The sequence below is a fragment of the Polypterus senegalus genome, chromosome 3, assembly GCF_016835505.1.
Source record: "Polypterus senegalus isolate Bchr_013 chromosome 3, ASM1683550v1, whole genome shotgun sequence".
NCBI classification, from domain to species: domain Eukaryota; kingdom Metazoa; phylum Chordata; class Cladistia; order Polypteriformes; family Polypteridae; genus Polypterus; species Polypterus senegalus.
Window position 1 is genome coordinate 11,959,599 of NC_053156.1, and position 15,201 is coordinate 11,974,799.

The following is a 15,201-nucleotide window of genomic DNA, read 5'->3' on the forward strand; positions in this document are numbered from 1 at the left end:
CCAAGTGGACAGACTCGGAGAGATGAGCGGGCACGAAAGTACCAGGGAAACTCGGCCAGTCACGTAACACACCACACACATTTATGTATACACGTATAGAGGCTGGCACAGATGTGAACAATTGTACACCAACTGTATATACACACTCACAGCCCTAGACATATTCCGTGTGTTTGCTTATATTTCTGCAAATGTTAGAACTGTGTGTGTGTATATATATATATATATATATATATATATATAGAGAGAGAGAGAGAGAGAGAGAGAGAGAGAGAGAGAGAGAGAGATATGAAAGGCGCTGCATAATAGATAGATATGTTTGTCGGTCTGTCACCTCTCTGTCTCTATGTATATACTATATATATATATATATATATATTTATATATATATATATATATATATAAATATATATATATGTATGTGTGTGTGTGTGTACATATACTGTATAAATATAAACAGAGCTATTTATCCATCCCTCTCTTTATATATCTATAGCTCTATCTATAATTCTGTATCTACATATATCTGTCTAAATCTACATTTACTAGTATCTATCTATCTATCTATCTTATATAGCAACTTTAATAGCTACCTATATTATATAGTGCCTTTCATATCTATTTATCTATAATTTACATTTATACCCATATATATGTGTGTTTACATATATTTTTCTACAGTATATATATTCATGCACACAGATATACTGACTGCTACAGTAAGTATGTATGCATCCATACATGTGTGGTTTCATAAATGTATCTCTCTCTCTCTCTCTCTATATATATATATATATATATATATATATGTATATATATATATATATAGATAGATAGATAGATAGGCCTATGTGTGTGTGTATATATCTATATATATATCTATATCTACTGTACACTCACACACATATAGGCACACAGTTTCCATAAAAGGCTGTATAGAGTCGAGCTCATTTACATACGTACTGTATATTCGCACACACACACATACACAGAGGGCATAGATCTTTACAGACACACCCCCAGCCACGGACTCTAAATATTAAATACGCTGTATGCATTGGCTCATCTGGCGCCCTGCCCGGGGTTTGTTTCCTGCCTTGTGCCCTGTGTTGGCTGGGATTGGCTCCAGCAGACCCCCATGACCCTGCAGTTAGGATATAGCAGGCTGGATTATGGATGGCATTGGCTCGTGTATCTTCATGTATGTTGCACGTAGCCATGCCATCTAAATTGTATACCAGCACACATTCTAAAGCTCTTCAGTTCTCCAGATCTACAATGGTATGGTCTAATATTGCAGAAGTTTCCCGGCTTGTTTTTGCCATCCCTTGTGCTCTGCCATTTGTTTCTGTGGCCCCTTGGCTAACTAACTGGCTCTAAAATGGATGTCGGTGTTGAGACCCGTGTGAGTGACTGAGCGGTCACTTTGTGACCCTCCGCTCTTTTGCTGTCCTGTGTTTCCGGTGAGGTCTCCTGTGTACTTTACATTATCTATCAGGTGGCAGTGCACCATATATGTTTTGCACCCCCATTTGCCAGCAGGCCACAACCTTTTTGATGTGTTAAATGACAACTGGTCGATTCCTCACTGGATGGTCCTGGCTATGTACCAGGTAGGCGGTGGTCTCCTAGGATGGTCAGTAGCCAACGTGCTATTCTTTTACCCCCACCCCCACCCCCCTTTGTTGCTGGTGCCAGGCGTATCTTGGCATTAATATTTGTCTAGGGCTAACATCCAACTGGCATTTTTGATTTTCCCTTCTGTTAACTTCACGGATGAGATGCGCTTTAATTTCAGTTGGACTGACGTTCTGTTCCGGTTGATGTTTTGTTTGTGGTCCATGAAAAAGGGTGGGCATTTGTTATAGAGAAGTGGGGCCGGGGAGCAACAAAACAAACAGAAGGTAGCATGTGATCTGATTAGGCTGCCATCAGGGGGGCGGGGGGTCCATGCAGCAGGCGAAGGGTCTCCAAGAAGTCCAAAACTACAGCGGTGGCTTGAAGGTGAAAGCTGCCCTCTGGCACAGTGGCTAAGGCCTGACCAACCTGTAGGCCGTCTACAAGCACACCACTCTGGCACTGCCATGGCAGCCCAGTCCGACCTGTGCCCGGGGGCCAACCCATGCCCTCTTGTTATGTGTTGGGTTTGTTACAACCAGAAACTCAACCTTGACATGGGAGACGAACACAAACACAAACACAGACGGACAGACACAACACACACTCGGCTGTAAACATCCGCTAGGCACTGGACTGAATGTGTGTGTGTGTTAGAAAATCACGTGGAGACGTCAGCATGGATCCACAAAATAAGAGGCCTGGGGGAAATTTGGATGAACGAATAAAAGAATAAATAAACATTAAAGAAAAAGAGAAATGTGGCATAGCAGAGTAGCCATCACTGCTTATAGCGGGTGAGTCTATACAGTGCAACTGTACATAGAGTGGGTGTGGAGGGTCTGCTGGGTCCTTACTGACTCATGTGCAGAATCCAGTGAAATTCTCATTCACGTGTGCCAATCAACATGCCATACGTCAGCACTCTGCGGTGCCATGATGAGTAGGTAGAGCTGCCACACCTCAACACGTCTGTCTGTGTTACCTGAAAACTCTCCGAGCACAAAATGCCATCGGGCAGGAGACTTGGCGAGTCCGAGTGTGTTCAGCACCTGCCAGTGCCACCTGGGCTCTTCAAGAGGAGGGACAGACATGAAAGGCGCTATATGAGAGAGAGAGAGACAGAAAGAGATAAGGCACTAGATGACAGATATATGAATAGGTTTAACATGCACAATATAAGTGAGAGCTGGATATGAAAGGCGCTATACAACACATAGCTTAATAAAGAAGGCACTCTATGTTAGATGGAAACAAATGGGTTTAAAATGCACAACATCATATAGAGCTGGACATGAGAGGCAATCTATAACTGATGGATGTGAAAGGCGCTATACCAGGGGTGGGCATTGTCAGTCCACCCCTGGTATTGTGCCCACCTAGGTGTTGGCATCATAGGTCCACCCCTGGTATAGTGCCCACCCAGGAGTGGGCATCATCGTTCCACCCTGGTATATTGGTGGGTATTGCCAGTTCATCCCTGGTAAAGTGCCCAACCATTATATAGTGCCAAGGGTGGGCATCATCGTTCCTGGAGGGCTGTAGGTGTCTGTTCCGACCCAACTGCTTCGTTAGAACCCAATCCTTGACAATCTCAGACCTTATTTGATTTTATGGCCTCTTAGTCTGCAACGTTAGATCTTATATCATGGATTTTTTTTCGTTTTCCTTTCCAAGGATGTCATCCAAATATTTCGAAGCCTAAAACGGGTCATTATCTACCTGGCCCATTTTTCTCTTACGTGCATGCAGGATGAACCCACACAGGTGTTAAGTGGGGACCATTCCAACAGAGACCTGCTGGCTCTTATTGCTAATGAGGAGCCATTTAAAAATGAGTGAGTGCTGCTGTTTAAGACTGAAATAAGCAATGAAGGGTGGGGAACTTTAATAAGCGAGACCACCAAGATGAAGTGTCAAAATATTACTTGAGCACTTCAGCGCTTCATCGGCAGTCAGCATTGATCTCTCATTAAGAAAGAAAAACTGGCGGCCCTCCAGTACCAACGCTGCCCACCCCGGCACTATATGATACATTCAATGATATGAAAGGCACTATATATTGGACAGCGTGATATACTGTAAAAGCACTAGATAATACAATATAATAATGTAATATATAATGAGCAGATGAACAATGCTGAAATAGGATTACATGAGACTGAGACTGCCACTCTATGCCACATTTAGACCAGGGCATCTACATTGGCATTGATATGCCTGCAAGCCATCCATCCATCCATTCATTTTCTAGCCATCTCATTGTTTTGGGGAGGCATAGCCTTCCCTGACAGCCATGGCTACAAGGCAGGACCCGACCCCGGCTAGGAGGCCACTGTGCTGACATTTTGAGCAGACGATGAAAATCACATATAGTGCCTTGACCTTGCACACTCCCTGCACTTAGTCATTCATTCTGTGTGCCACTGAAGTCACATCCACATATAGTGGACAACATCATCATCAGGAAACAAGTTTTGATTGTTGAATCTAATTATGAAAAGGCAAATACATCGCACCCGCTGTTTGACTGGCAACCATCTCCCCGCCATTTTGGAATGCAGGGCAGGTGCTGCCATCTATCGGCAACAAAAATAGTTTTTTGTGAATTCTCTATGTAATAAACTTAGTAAGTTATAGCGTAATGAAAATTGCATAATTCGATCTGGACCACCCTATATATATATCGTAGCATCCCAATAATCTGTGCCAAAAGGGACCAAAGCCAATCCCCCGGCAGATCCTTTTGTCCCCTAATGCTGGTTGGTCCTCAGGCCTCATCCTCATCCTCATCTTCGTTTCTTGCCAGTTTGATGCCATTAAATCCAGTGGGCCAGCAGGTGGCGCCCTAGACCTTTCACCTTGCAGTAGTGGGTCTGGAGGTTTGCAGTTAGATGGCTCTTTGCCGTTCTTACCTAGCTTATCCTCTGTCTCCATTAAACCCAATGGGACAGCAGATGGCACCCTAGAGCCTTCACGGTGTAGTAAGAGGGCCTATGGAGTCAGATGTGTGGGGGTCTGGCTCGGTTAGGATAGGGGCAGCTGTTAGATGGACCATTTCACGTCTTAGCCAGTTTAATGCGGTGGGGGCTGGTGCCAGTCTGCTCGTCCACCACACTAACACAATGTGGCTGATCCCTGTGGGTGACAACTGGTGGCAGCTGTAGTACCCAGTTTATCTTTGTAATCCAAACACTGTCACTGGTGGTCAAAGACAAGGTGGCATTGAAGGACGGGTGGTTAAGCTGCTCTAAAAATCATTGGAGGGGAGTGGGTTGCTCAGGTTCCCCCCTTCCAGAAGGTTCCAGGACTTGCTAGGTTTCTGTCCATTTTCTGAAGCTGCTTATCCCAGTTCAGATTATAGGGGACTGGCACAGGCTTAGGTGGAACTTAGGAACCAACTCTGAACTGGGCACACTCTCACTGTCACAAACGTGCCTATGAGATTTGGGAGGCCACCAGGGAGGACATGCAAGCCACAGACGGCCAGTGAAGGTCACTGGAGTCACCCGGCGGCTCTTTGGCCACTGGGTAGTAAATTTCAAACGTCTATTACAGCCTGGCATCTCCTTTTGCTATGCGGAGAATGCTGCTTTGATTTATAGCGCCTTGACTGCACAATGTTTAACTCAGTGCCCCTCCACCCCAGCGACCATTCTGTCAACCCTGTCACTGGCCGCTCCAACTCTTGACCACCTGCCACCCTCGTGAGGAGACGCTGCGTGCGCGGGGGGCTGGCATTTCTCTGGAAGTGGCAACCCCCCCCCCTTCTCCTCTGGACACTTGTGGAATTCAGTCGGAAATTTATTTGTTCTTTGTGAAATGTAAAACGGGTGTGGTAATTAGAGCTCGGTGGAAGGCCAATGACCCAAACTGCTACCCCAGCCTCCATAAACAGATGAGGTGCAGGGATGACTTCGAAAGAGTCGGAAGTTATGTCCCACCAGTGCGGAATCCGGAGAGAGTAATGGGGTAGCAGCTGGTGGAGTCGGTCAGGGATACGAGGCTGTGTGGCTGGGACTAAAACAAGCCCAATAGATTCACCGTGAAAGGCGCTATATAAAATAACAGTACACTGCCGTGTTGGCTACCACTGTTTTGTAGTTTTTCACTCAGCCTCTAGGTGGCGCTCTCATGGTCCTCCTTTGAATCCCATGTACATTTCCATTGATTTATTCGGCTGCCACGTTTATCCAAGGCGACTTACGCCATTTGGCATACAGTACAATCGGTTCCATTTCTTTTGTTTTTCCAATAGGAATGCAGACAGCCGAAGTGACTTGCTCAAGGTCACACGGGTGTCAGTTGTAGGACTTAAACCCACAACCTCAAGGGTTCCAAGTCCAAAGCCTTAACAAACTGCACCAAACTGCCACTAGGGGGCACTTTCAAGGCCTCTGGGGAGGGCAACCTGGGATAGCCGCCTTTCATCTGCCAAGGGAGAGCTGGAGTCCTTCCAGAGTGAAAGTTCTGAGTCAGAGTGTTCTATCGGGGAAGAACAGAACAAGAAATGAAACAACAACCACCCACACGTGGCACCATCACAGAGCTAAAAATAGGCCAGCGATGTGAGGGGGACCACCTGAACAGGACAGGACAGGACAGGAGGACGTCAGGCTGCCTTTGCTTTCCCTGAATGGAAGTGTTTACTCAATGTAGGTGGGGCTAAGCCTCCCCGAGTGTTTTTATTGGGCAGTGTTGGGGTTGAGGCGGGGTCAGCCATGGCCCCATTTTTTTATGCAGTGGGGCCGGACTTTGTAGCATTCATATATTTTAGGCCAGCGGGTGGGGCATAGCTTCCTGGTGGGTGGGGTCAAAGCCATCTGAGATCTACATATCATACAGTGGGGTGGAGTCAGAGCCTCCCACTTCTACATGTCATCTGCTGTGAGGGCTTTATGTTTTAATTTTAGGCTTCCTAGGGTCTGCTTATGTTGCGCTTGAGGGTAGGAGGGGCACGTATTGTTTGGTGGGGTACTGGGACGGACCCTTTAAGGGACTGCTTTTACAGTCTCCTGGCTGCATTTATTGAATAGAAGCCTAGGGACAGAGCATCCTGGGGGCTGCTGTTGTATGCTGGGAGGGTCGGGGTCCACTTATTATACAGTGGTGTGAAAAACTATTTGCCCCCTTCCTGATTTCTTATTCTTTTGCATGTTTGTCACACAAAATGTTTCTGATCATCAAACACATTTAACCATTAGTCAAATACAACACAAGTAAACACAAAATGCAGTTTTTAAATGATGGTTTTATTATTTAGGGAGACAAAAATCCAAACCTACATGGCCCTGTGTGAAAAGTAATTGCCCCTGAACCTAATAACTGGTTGGGCCACCCTTAGCAGCAATAACTGCAATCAAGCGTTTGCGATAACTTGCAATGAGTCTTTTACAGCGCTCTGGAGGAATTTTGGCCCACTCATCTTTGCAGAATTGTTGTAATTCAGCTTTATTTGAGGGTTTTCTAGCATGAACCGCCTTTTTAAGGTCATGCCATAGCATCTCAATTGGATTCAGGTCAGGACTTTGACTAGGCCACTCCAAAGTCTTCATTTTGTTTTTCTTCAGCCATTCAGAGGTGGATTTGCTGGTGTGTTTTGGGTCATTGTCCTGTTGCAGCACCCAAGATCGCTTCAGCTTGAGTTGACGAACAGATGGCCGGACATTCTCCTTCAGGATTTTTTGGTAGACAGTAGAATTCATGGTTCCATCTATCACAGCAAGCCTTCCAGGTCCTGAAGCAGCAAAACAACCCCAGACCATCACACTACCACCACCATATTTTACTGTTGGTATGATGTTCTTTTCTGAAATGCTGTGTTCCTTTTACGCCAGATGTAACGGGACATTTGCCTTCCAAAAGTTCAACTTTTGTCTCATCAGTCCACAAGGTATTTTCCCAAAAGTCTTGGCAATCATTGAGATGTTTCTTAGCAAAATTGAGACGAGCCCTAATGTTCTTATTGCTTAACAGTGGTTTTGCGTCTTGGAAATCTGCCATGCAGGCCGTTTTTGCCCAGTCTCTTTCTTATGGTGGAGTCGTGAACACTGACCTTAATTGAGACAAGTGAGGTGAGGCCTGCAGTTCTTTAGACGTTGTCCTGGGGTCTTTTGTGACCTCTCGGATGAGTCGTCTCTGCGCTCTTGGGGTAATTTTGGTCGGCCGGCCACTCCTGGGAAGGTTCACCACTGTTCCATGTTTTGCCATTTGTGGATAATGGCTCTCACTGTGGTTTGCTGGAGTCCCAAAGCTTTAGAAATGGCTTTATAACCTTTACCAGACTGATAGATCTCAATGACTTCTGTTCTCATTTGTTCCTGAATTTCTTTGGATCTTGGCATGATGTCTAGCTTTTGAGGTGCGTTTGGTCTACTTCTCTGTGTCAGGCAGCTCCTATTGAAGTGATTTCTGGATTGAAACAGGTGTGGCAGTAATCAGGAAATTGAACTCAGGTGTGATACACCACAGTTAGGTGATTTTTGAACAAGGGGGCAATTACTTTTTCACACATGGCCATGTAGGTTTGGATTTTTTTTCTCCCTAAATAATAAAAACCATCATTTAAAAACTGCATTTTGTGTTTACTTGTGTTATATTTGACTAATGGTTAAATGTGTTTGATGACCAGAAACATTTTGTGTGACAAACATGCAAAAGAATAAGAAATCAGGAAGGGGGCAAATACTTTTTCACACCACTGTATGTTCAGAGTTAAAGCCTTCTGAGGCACACTTACCATTTTAGCACTTTCTAGCGGGCACACGGCTTGAACGCGACGACGGGGTTCAATTCACCTACCAAGGTGTCATACAAAAATAACTGTAAAAAAAAATGTCACTGCGGAAAGGTGCCGTAAGACAGCGTGAGGTGGCTGTGACCCTGAGGGAGTCGATACACTGACCTGAGCTCACGACGATGAAATCTGGAAATGACAGCAGTGCACCAGTTTAATCTACTACATAGAGTGTTAGGTGTAGAAAGGCGCTATATAACATAAAGTCTTGGGGTTTAATATTGGTGCAATGTGTTAACCACAGAAAGGCGCTATATAAAATAAAGCCGCGTCTTTAATATTTCTCCATAGTGTTAACTTTAGAAAGGTGCTATATACAATAAAGCCTGTCGTAAATGTCCTTGTAGTGTGTTAAAGGCGCTATATAAAATAAAGCTTTACACATAACATTTCTTGACATAGTGTTAACTGTTGAAAGGCACTATATAACATAAAGGGTTGAGTATTTTTGGCATAGTATTTGCACTATATATAGCACCATGAGGTGACACGAGTCCCTCTGTCACCCTGGGCGAGTCATAAAAATCAAACGTTGTCGACGTAAAGTGCTGATGGCCAGTGTTGACTCCAGAAAGGCGCTATAGAAAACCACAAAGGCCAGTTGTCACAGCTGCCTCCCATACGTGACCCCAGGTGAGATAAGTCACCTGTCAGTGCTGACAATAACAACTGGAAATGACTCCAGCGCACGGGTTTCATGTCTTTTTGGCATAGTAGTCACACCAGCAAGGCGCTATATAAAACACAGTCATGTGCAGGGATCTTGTAATCCTTTGTGAAGATGGTTGCTTTGATGGCTGGATGACTGTGGGTGACCTCCACACAAATGGCTCCAGTGCTGTGAGACTCTGGTGGTCCGCGCGTCCCACTCCCATATTGCGTTTTTAGCCGTCGGCTCCTGTGGTATATTTATGGCCGCTGTCTCAGTTTGTGGGGTATTTCTGCGTGTCTGGAATTGACTCCGTGGACCATAGGGACCACCGGGATGGGCACCTGATACCTCGGGCTGGAATGTCCCCGGACAGGTGGTGTGGGTGTAGAGAAAGGGCGTCGCATGTTGGCGGGTTCAAAGGAGGGTCACCCCGACGAGGCATGTCTGTGAGGTGGGGGGTCACAGGCATGTGAGGAGCTGCTTTGGAGTGGTGGTCTCTGGAAATGGCTCCTTATAAAGTGAGCGGGGGGGAGTCAGGTCATCCGCGGGCTTGAGGGACACTGAATGGACATCTCCTTGGGGTGGTTGTTTAGTTCAGTAAGTCCTTGTTAGCTCTGCCTTATATAGCGCCTTGCCCGGTGAAGCCCTTTTAAGTGTTGAATGGCTTTCTGGGGTTGGGGGTCGGTTGATTGGGTGGGCATTTCTGAAAGGAACACTTTGATCTCAGTTATCTAAGCATGTCCATCTTGTGGTGGACAGTGGCCCCCTGGCTGCGTCATTTATAGTGCCTTGCAAGGTGAAGCCCTTTCAAATGTGGCATATTCCTATGAAGTGGGGGGTTGTCACTTGTGGTGACTTCCTAGGGGGCTCACTCCAAGACATTTGCCACTACTTATTGTTTAAGCATGTCCACTTTGTGCCAGAGAGTGGCCCCCGCCTATGCCCATATATAGCGCCTTTCAAGTGTTACATATTTCTAAGAAGGGGGTGGTGGTGGAGGGGTTGTCACTCGTTGGTGACTTTTTTTTAACCCCTGAAAAGCTGCCACTGCCAATTACCTCGGCTTTATCCTGCCCCGGTCCTATATGGCACCTTATAAATGTCCTGAAGAATGGAGGGGTTGTCACTCGTGGTGACTGTGCAGGGTGACTGCCATTGGCTATAATCCGAACATGCCCACCTTGTGCTGGGTAGCGGCCTCCTGCCTCTGTTGTGTATAGCGCCTTATAGGGTGAAGCCCTTTTCTTAGTGGTGTGTGTTCCAGCTGAACAGGTGACTTTCTACGTGACAATCCTGAAACCCGTTGGTTTTTGTGGCTCTGTCATAAAGTGCCCGGCGGAGTAAAGCCATTTCACTTGAGCTGAACGTTGGCCTCATGCCTACATCTTGTGTCTTGCCAGGTGACGGCCTTTCCAAATGTTTGATGTCCTTAAAAAAAACCAAAGAAAAGCCACTTCTGGTGACATTCTAGGAGTTACTCTTGTCGGCTATCTACACCTCTTTTGGTGGCCAGCATGTTCCGGTTGTATATAGCGCCTTCTTTCAAGCCTTGTCTTCTTCCGTAGGCTTTGTCACTACAGGCATAGTGCCACCTAGTGGCCGGCCAGCACGTCAGGCTCTCCATCTTTCTCACACCTGCTTCTCTTTATCTTTCATCCGCTCCCTCGGCGTGCCATGCTGGTTTCCGCCGGCTGTTTTCGCGGCTTATGGAGGAGGAGGAATCCCTCCAACCCCTCCCGTTCGTCTTCCAGCGCTGACCTCATTTTCCAGGCTGTCGGAGGGTCTCGTGCGCACTTCTCTCTCTCTCTCCGCCCCCCCAAACAGTCTTTTCCAGCAGAGCTGCGGCGCCTGAGCTCCTTTATCAGAGATGTCTGCGCTTTCTCTCGCGTCGGCCTTCAGCTTCACATTTTGTTTTCAGGGCTGGATGAGGACGAGAACCGAGTCCGTCTTTAAATTCATATAGCGTCTTGTATCTTTTGGGCAGAAGACATTTGGTCAGTTTTCATCTGTTCGTCTTTCAATGGCAGGCGCTCATCACGTTAAATGGCCTTGCGCCTTTCCTTCTGAAGCGGTGACAAACCCCCGTGACGTCATGATGGTCCTGACCACCCCCGCGCACTTGTTCTGTTTTCAGTGTGTGTGTTGGGGGAGATTCTGTGGGTTTCCTCCAACTGCCCAAACACTCATATTAATCCAGGGGGTCTCAACCTCATTTTTTTTTTCTTTCTAATTCTAATAAGTGGGCTGCACAATAACAAGTCCCACATTTCCCTTGAACTCGACACTAAACGCGAAGTCTGGTAAATGTTTATTAATATTTCATCATCTTTAAAAAAGTTGATCCTTTGTGAGGATAAGGCACCACTGAACCGAGAGAAACGAGTAAGAACACAGCCAAGCCGTTCCCCCCACATTTGTTAAAGAAATAAAATTACACATAGAATTGGAGGAACTGGGGGGGCTCCTATGACCTAAACTAACGCGTATGGCAAAATCGAAGTGGCAGTGAAACTCACACCGCTGACCCATGGACTAAGGCGTTCAGTGTCCTCCCTCCCCCTGTAGAGGCGGAGCCACACGAGTAAGGTGGGTGGGGCCTGAGTGTCGCCAGGAGGAGGAGCTTCGTGTGTAGTTACTATCATTTCAGCCAAGGAGCCTCCTTTGGCTCAGGCTAAGTGAGAAACTGTGTCCGAATGCCGTCCTGATGTCGTCTTGCGGGGGGTTCCGCGGCTGCAAACTTTAGATGGCTTGTGGTGTATTGGGGTGTGTAAAGGTGGGAGTCTGTGACAAAACACCTTGCTGCGTGTTCATCTCACCTGCAAACTTGTGGAAATGCCGATGAGAGGACTACAATTCCCATCAGGCAGCAGTGCAGCGGGCCTGATGAAGGGGACACCTGATTATCAATGCACTGATCTGAGCATGGGCAAAAGCAGGACTGCATAAAAAGCGATGTCACATTACACGACTGCTTGTCGTTGGGAACGTCCTATTTGCCGACTCCGGACTGAAAATCGATGGGCAAACCAGGCGCCAACTTTTAAGCAGAGCTGTGCGCGGCTCTTTATCTGGCCGCCAACAGCATGCCACCTGACGGAGCAGGTGCTGGACGAAGGGTTAATATCCATGACACCTTTATTATGTCATTCATTTCTTTATTACATAAAACACGGCACTTCAGACAGACAAGCTTCTATTCTGTTTGTGAGGTCCGGAGCCCCCCCATCATGTTCCTTATTCCTTGTTGCTGCATTCTAGTGTATGCACTGTACATCTGGCTCTCACACACACACACAAACCAGACCTGTGGGAGTGAGTCACTGGTGATGTCACAATACAGGGATGGTGCTGCCGACTACGCTTAACGGGACCACCGGCTGCCGCTCTTCTTGCTAAGATAATGTAGGCAAAGACTACGAGTGCAAATCATTGGAAAAAGTCGGGTGATGCGCGGTGGCCGTAAATCGTGACACACCACCTCGCTGGATTACGGCTTTGCCCGTAGAGGGCACCCTTTTTGTGTCATCGTGGCGTTTCCCAAAGTCACCTCGCCACTGTTTGTTTTTTTTGAGGATTTTCCAGGTTCAGGTGGAGTTTGGCGGCAAGGGGTTTTGGATGTTAGACCCTCGAAGGGATACTGCACTCCAATTTATTTTTTTTTAAAGTTACCCAATATGGCAGAGAGAAACAAAATGAATCTTACGTTTTCATGGAGAATAGAGATAAAAATAAATAAATACGTTTACGATTGAATACGAGCCAAGGGTCAGGATTGGGTTTTGCCGTCGGCTCATTTGCATACTAACGCGGCCCCTCTTGTACTTTGAATTGGAGGCTTTGGAGGGCGAGGATTCCGTTCCCGACCTTATTTGCTTGAATTTCCTAAAGGCTCAGGTGTTGCTTTTCTTTTTTCTTTTTTTTTCTTTCTTTCTTTTGGACGCCATTTTAGTTCCTTACTCGCCGCACCTTTTGTGAGTTTTGTCTTCTGGGGTCTGTCAAGGGGGTGTCAGCTTAAAGTTAAGAGCATCTGGGGACGAGCTGGGACAGGGCGTCCTCTCTTAGTCCCCCAAAGTGAGACGATCTCCACTCCTCATTTACTTGATGCTTTCGAAAATGAATTTCTTCCAGCGAGTTTTCTTTGCAGCCTTTTGTCGATGTTCGTAAAGCGTTTGACTCAATTGCCCTGTGGGACATCCTGAGACTTGGCGGGACCCCCTTAAGGTTGCTGGAAGTCATGGCCGGCCTGTAAACTGGTACTGTGAGTGCTGTGCAGAGTGGAGGCAGACCCTCTCAATTGATTCTGGGGTCCGTCAGTGGTGTGTTCTGCTCCTACTCTCTTTCAATGGACTGGCTGTTGGGGGTCCAGCAACTGGGGGGGCATCTGTCGGTGAAGAGAGATTCACTGATCTTGACTTTGCTGACAATTCTGTGATCTTTGCGGAGTTAATGGAGGCTCTGATCGGGGGTCTTGAGAGGCTTAGTGAGGGGGTATGAGTGTCTGGGTTTGTGGGGGTCCTGATAAAAACCAAAGAGCCAGGCCTTTAATGACCTCTTGGGCACGGCCATCAGCAGTGTGTCTGTCTGCGGACCGAGTGTCAACCTTGTCATTGAGAGGTTTACTTACCTCGGCGGTGACATTCATGTGACTCTTCATATGAAGTCAGTAAATGGATTGGGGGGGTCATGAGGTCGCTGGAAAGGGGTGTGTGGCGCTCCCAATATCTCTGATAAAGGACGAAGATCTTTAGAGTCCTGGTGCTTCCTGTTTGAGAGACATGGATGCTATCCAGTGACCCGAGACGAAGACTGAACTCCTTCATGTGCGTCTCTCCGGAAAATTCTTGGGTACCGCTGGTCTGACTTTGTGTTGCTGACGGGGTCCCGAATCAGGCACATGACCTGCACTGTGAGGGGGCGTCAGTTACGGCACTACGGCCATGTGGCACCATTACCCGAGGGTGATCCAGCTCATTGTTGAGGACCAGGCCAAGAGGACACCCATGTAACGCCTGGCTGTGGCAGATAGATGGGTGGGACTGGACTGCATGTCTACATGGGGGTTTGCCAACTGGGACCCCGAGCCGTTTGGTCGTGTGGTGGGTGTGACAACTCGCTGTACCAGCGCCTGCTCCCTAACCTGACCTGTGTTTTGATGGGTGAACCATCAGCAGAGGGGATGCACACAGTCACAGCTTTGCACTTTTAAAGAGCCCACCAGACTCATTTCCTGTCACATGTTGGCACCTTGCCGAGTTGCCAAAGTGATCCCCACTTTGCCAAGTATGACGACAGTCTCTGTGATTGCTATCCTATTGATGCACCAGAAGCAGAAAAGAACCTTCAAAGCTCCATGCCGCTTGGATGGTGGGCACCCTCATGTGTTGAAACCAAGAAACAGGAAGTGGGTGGGGTGGTGGTCTCTGGATAATGGGCTTGTTGGCTTCCTGTGTAGTGACAGTTTCTGTGAAGGAAACCCAGTAATGGAGTATTTTCATGTGGCAAACATGCAGCATGCGACTTGTGCTGCCCCCTCCGTGGTGATGTGAACAAAGGGCTATCAATGGAACTGATCTGACGGGAGGCGACAGACCAGGATTGCAAATGTTACGTAGCTACAGAACAGGACACCGGTAAACACAAAAGTGTGAATGAGGCTTTAAGTGTTTAAATTCTCGATTAAAGTCCGTTTTGTTCAATTTGAATTCTTTCGTTTCTGTTTTTATTGGTTTTTTTTTTATGTAGTTTCTGTGAATCTTTGCTTCTCTAGTTATGTTCCTTGTGCTTTGTGGGTGGCTCCCCAAGAGGCGGGGCCTCCTGCCCATCACAGCCAGGGACTGCCCCCTCAGCTCAATAAAGGCGGCACTTACCCACAGTTCCCGGCGGCTCATCTGAATGTGCTTGTGATGTGGTGAGCTCTTGGACCTTGGGATTATTTTCTTGTGCGGCTTTTGTGAGTCTTTTTGTTTTTTTGGACGTGTGATCTGTGCCTTGACTTCACCTCGGATTTCATCCTGAAACTTTTTTTGGCCTCAGATTGCCTTTGACTTTTGAGGTGTTCCTCTTTTGGCACTCTATGGAGCTTCATGTTATTTCAGAGCATTTTGTGTTAAGAATAAATCTTTTATAACAAGCTGCG

The 15,201-nt window shown here is 46.9% G+C and overlaps 1 protein-coding gene across 1 annotated transcript in view; it reads left to right on the forward strand.

The window, feature by feature from the left end:
- Positions 1-15,201, forward strand: part of nr4a1 (nuclear receptor subfamily 4, group A, member 1) — a 37,575-nt gene that overhangs the window by 559 nt on the left and 21,815 nt on the right. The window lies entirely within an intron of this gene.